The following is a 5,282-nucleotide window of genomic DNA, read 5'->3' as shown; positions in this document are numbered from 1 at the left end:
GGAACTAAAACCAATTATTTTGCTTAATTTAGGAGCATTTGATGTTGACTTAAAGTTGTTTGCGAAGAGGTGTATGCTATTGCAGGTCTGCAGCAACACTGAATCTTTTCCAATGGTAAAAAAGAGAAAAAAAATCTTAATCATGGAAGATTGTTTTCAAATAGATGATGACACAAAATCAACAAAAATGTATTTTCGTGTGAACAGAAGGCTGAAAGGTTTTCATCTTATTCATATGTCCCTTGTTTCATTGGTCACTGGCGTGCATGTTGTTGTCCTGTGATGTGTCAAACAATGATCCCTTCCACCTGCACTTCCCCTTGCACTTGTTTGTCCAAGTAACAGGAGAATTATCTGCTACAGGGACAAAAAGATTAACACCTTTTCCTGACTACGTATATATTTGACATGTGTCAACATCAAAGTAAACAATTCATGATTTGCATTGGTGCAAACATAGATAAAATAAAACTCCACACTCAACATGGCTTAGTTTCAAACTATTAAATCAATAATATATACACAATTCTGATCCCATTCACATATTTTTGTAAGAGCCACACCATAATTCAATCACATTTACATTTCTCGCTCTGATTACATTACTATAGAACAAAGGGGACAACTCATAGGGATAATAATATCGATACGACTATAGGAAAATAAATTAACACATATAGATATGACCACGGACAAAGCAAACTTTGGTACATAATTTATCATAACATCTTAATGCTTGTAGCTCTCAAGTGTGAACAAAAGAAAACATATGATCCATAAAACATTGTTAACCATTACTCCACTTCAAGGTCCAGGATAAGGTTGCTTCTTGCCGATGACTCCTTGGCCTCTCCTTCGATTGACAGGATGCTGAAGCTACACCATCGCCGATGGCCCCTTGGCTTCTCTTATCCGATTGGTAGGCTGCTGCAGCTACCAACCAAATACATCCACAAGGTTTGTATGCAGCTCCCACAAGGACCTAGGCACGCACAAATGGCCAGCATAGTTAGCATCAATTAACAGGGGCCAAAATAAGCAGACATGCCACACACAAAAAGAATCAAACGACAGTTTATCATTGGAACAGAGACATAGAAGAGAGCCGAAAATACCCCATGGTTTTGTTGATGGAGGATGATAACAGCAATCTAGATGCTGCCTGGATCTCTAGATGGAGAATGGCGACAAAAAACACATGTGAGCAACCAAAAGAAAGAGAACATCGTAACTAAAATCAAAATAAGGGTGCAAACATAAAAACAATTCAAATAAAGTAGCATGGATCCTATATCAGATATTTCCCAAGGCAAACCATATTTCAGTATCCCAAAGAGAACGATTAGAAATGTGTCATCACAAGTAAAATCACAAGAAAATTGCTCAGTGGATGCATGGCAGCATACTATCAGCAAACATACCCAGCAGCCTGAGATTAATACTCGCAATTCGAGAGTTTCCATGAGAGTTGTGAATTTATACAAACAGAAAGGTATATAGGACTTGATACTAACTTAGAATCACAAGATTCAACCGATTTTGTAAAGGAAATGGCAAAGAACCATGACCTATCATCACCTGAGGGTTCTTCCCATAAGTAGAACAACGTTCATGCTTAGCATGCTTATTTCAGAAAGCTATCTCCGCTAGTAGTTGGTAGTAAGTTAAGAACCAATAGGCTGCATTAAAGATACTTAAAAAAAGGCACGCGTTAGGTGTTTTAATCTTGGATAAAAATGGTAGTACGAACAATAATAATGGAGATAATCATCTTTCATATACAGGTACATTCAGAACACATACAATATAGTGGGATAGAAATATTGAGAGAAACAACAGCAGCAAAGGCAAACTACATCTATGACCATGAGCCATAGTAGGGAAACCCATCAGGAAAATATATTAATGCAGACATGTAGTTAATTAACTTATAGAGCATATCTTCTCAATCTGTGATTGAATATCGTAATACTTGATCCTTTCTTCTGTCTTGCATTTCAGATCGTCAAGCACAGGAACAACAGCGGCAACTTGTTCCTTGAGCGACACGTAGCTCTTGTCTTTATGCGCAAGTGCCGAGAAATTGACAAAAGCATCCTAGTAAAAAGATTAAAGTAAGGTTGTATTGCCTAGAGGTTTAGTACAAGCCAGTAGCTACCTTTTTGACACAAAAAAAAACAATCAGGCATCGCCAAGCCCTATTTAGTAGCAATCCACAATTTGAATCGTGCATGTTACCAACAACAGCCAGATTCCATCATCTCGAGGGAGCCAAACAACCACTCAGGAAGTGAACATACAACCAACCCAATTAGTGAATCATCATGACGATGATTAGCATGCATACCTTGAGATACAACTTGTGCTCCCCTAGAGTAGCCACTAACATATCAACCTCAGCTTCTTTAGTGGCCACAGACTGCTGCTGCTTGACCCTGGTCTGATTGGCATCGTCCACCTTCCTGCAGTACACCTCCAAGTATTCCATTTTCTATCTCTAAAATTCTGACAAGACCTTGCTCTTCTGACCCTCGCTTTCCCCTACTCTGCCCAAATTTGCTGAGTGACAGAAACAAGAGGGCATGAGTAATCAACGAGGTTTCGTGTTTTACCTACATGTACACCAACAATATAGGCTCACCTTGTTCTTCAGTCTTCCTCTTGTCTTCTTCATTCGATCTGCACACATCTTATAGAAAAAACATAAATTGAGAAATCAAAATCAGATTATCAAAGAACCAGCCGAATCAAGCGGCAAGAAAATAGAGGAGAAAGATAGATGTGCAGCTAAGATTGGGGATGGGGCACGGCGACGGGAAAGCAGCGACAGGCAGTGATGGCCTGTTAAATTCCACCATCACCTGACCACTCCTTCCTCGCATCTCCCCTCCACACCCTCCCCTGCTCCTCCACACCGACCATGAATCCCGGGCCCGATCCAGAAGTGCCGCTTGCGGGGAAGAGAGAAAGAAGCAGAGAGATGGTTCCTTCTTGCCGCTGTCCAGCGCTTCCACACGAGCCGGTGGTGAGGCCTGCGGCTGGCCGGCGTCACCCCTCCCTCCTCGATCTCTCATCCTCGCCGTCGTCGATCCGCTCCTCAAGGGCGGCGCGAAGGACTCTGGGCGGGGCGGAGAGAGCGGGGATGGGGAGGCGGTGGCCGTCGTCGATCCGCTCCTCAAGGGCGGCGCGAAGGACTCTGGGCGGGGCGGAGAGAGCGGGGATGGGGAGGCGGTGGCTGCACGGGGAAGCGTGGGGGTGGAGAGCGGGGAAGGAGGGACGCGGGGCTCGAGGTTTCAGCAGACGCGACCCACCCACGTCGCCCACGACCGTCGCGGTCAATCGTTTTTCACCGAAGACAGACGACACGTACATACGGGACACACACTGCAAGATGGGTCCGCGGGCAAAGGAGCCCCACCTGTCATCGACTAAAGCACGAGAGCAGAATGTTAGCGAATGGCTGGATATTCGACAGCACGGTAAAAAAAGTGCCAGCGAGATAGATCGTGCGGGCGAGATAGATCGTGCGGGCGGGATCGAACTGAAAGCGCTATGGCACTCGTTGGGCGGGTTGTATAGCTGGGTTTATATGTTCAATGTGCCAAAGAAGAACTATACAACACAAAGCAAACCAATATACTTTGCATCTATGTTTGGACGTTTGCTGAAGTTGCATTCAACAAAGAAGATAATTGTGGGGAATTTTTGCAGGTAACATCCATCCACGGATATTCTCAGTCTCTTGCTTGGAGAACCTTTTTTTGCCCCATTGCTTGCATGTAAACATCAACCTCAAATTGTACGTAGTCATATTATCAGAATTGGAACAGAAAAAAGGGTGTACAGTAAAGTTGGTGTTACTTGAGAACTTAACTAGTGGTTGGGGCGTCACCCTGTGGCGCCGCTTGAGAGGAAATTGTGCTCACGTTTTCATTTTAAAAAATAGACCGAGTTCTTACCTCCATGTAGAAAAACATTAAAAAAATCTCCACCTCCATCTAGAAAAAGAAGTAAAAAAGAAAAGAAAATATCATCAACGCAACCTATTAGCAAGCGCCACTTTGTGTAGCCCTTCAGTTAAAAAAATATGTGGGGTCATCACCTCCATCTAAAAAGAAAAAAACATTTTAAAAAATTCCTCACTTCCATAATATTCCAAAAGCTTTTACACAATGGCCAACCTGCTTACCTGCTTGCGCCACATGGCATAGCTGGTGGTCGTCCTTCATGCGTAGCTTAATGGGTCTAGAATACCTTGTGTGACTAGAAAACATAGGTGCCAACCATACACAAAGAGTAGTATTTCGTATCAGTTATCAATTATCACCGATCACAGAAGAAATTAACATTTATTTAATGACACTGATTCAGTCTAATTATATGAGGACCAATAGAGGTTATTTTGTATGAGGAAGGTAGTATCTAGAAGAACTAATAACATGTTTCTCGCAAAAAAAAACTAATACCATGTACCATGGAACTTCAAAGCCTAATATGTCATATCAGCATTTTATGCTTTCTGCACATGATAAAGCCAGCGAGAAGAACAATATGGAACACATGAAAGCAGCAACATGCATGTAAGTGATGAAGCCCATCGGAGCAGCAAAAGACATACGAACTAAAACGTCGACACATGTCGATCCGGAGCACAACCTGAGAAATTGAAAAGCATCATACTGGGATTAAGATAAATCAGGGGAGGTGCAGAGGCTGGTTCCCAAATGAGGAGGTGAGCAGGCGTTCATGTTTGATGAGTATTGCAGCAAAGGGGTTTTATAAGCGCTCTTTCCTCCCCATTAGTAGGCTAATGGAGGGATATGTAATGAGGGGAGTAATGGAAGGGGAGGTAATGTGCAGGCAATGGTGCGGTGTTTGAGGCAGTTTCGTATGCCTTTGTGGTTGAGGGGAAGATGAATAAATGAGCAAGTTAATGCACACCGGTGGTTGGGGCGCTATCCTGTGACGCCGCTTGAGAGGAAATTATGCACACGTTTTCATTTTAAAAAAATAGACAGAGTTGTCACCTCCATCTAGAAGAACATTAAAAAAATCCTCACCTCCATCTAGAAAAAAAAGTAAAAATAAAAAGAAAATATCATCAACGCAACCTACTAGCAAGCGCCACGTTATGTAGCCCTCCAGCTAAAAAATATGCGGGGCCATCACCTCCATCTAAAAAGAAAAAATATTAAAAAAAATTCCTCACTACCATCTAAAAATAATATTTCAAAAAAAAAATTCACCATGGCCAACCAGCTTGCGCCACATGGCATAGCTGG

At 42.5% G+C, this 5,282-nt stretch overlaps 1 long non-coding RNA gene across 4 annotated transcripts; it reads right to left on the bottom strand.

Moving 5' to 3' along the window:
- Positions 1 to 635: 635 nt before the first annotated feature.
- Positions 636 to 3,928, bottom strand: LOC123079033 (uncharacterized). 4 transcript variants are annotated; one of them, XR_006437805.1, is made up of 4 exons: positions 2,642 to 3,928; positions 1,579 to 2,559; positions 1,116 to 1,170; positions 636 to 982 (listed from the first exon to the last, which is right to left on the bottom strand). It is a non-coding gene; the product is annotated as an uncharacterized lncRNA (long non-coding RNA). The 4 variants fall into 4 exon arrangements; XR_006437803.1 differs by having other exon boundaries at positions 1,116 to 2,097; positions 2,348 to 2,559; XR_006437804.1 differs by having other exon boundaries at positions 1,116 to 1,693; positions 2,348 to 2,559.
- Between the last annotated feature and the right edge of the window lie 1,354 nt (positions 3,929 to 5,282).

The sequence above is a fragment of the Triticum aestivum genome, chromosome 3D, assembly GCF_018294505.1.
Source record: "Triticum aestivum cultivar Chinese Spring chromosome 3D, IWGSC CS RefSeq v2.1, whole genome shotgun sequence".
NCBI classification, from domain to species: Eukaryota; Viridiplantae; Streptophyta; class Magnoliopsida; order Poales; family Poaceae; genus Triticum; species Triticum aestivum.
Note: the sequence above shows the minus strand (reverse complement) of the source record. Positions and strands in the feature narration are given on the sequence as shown.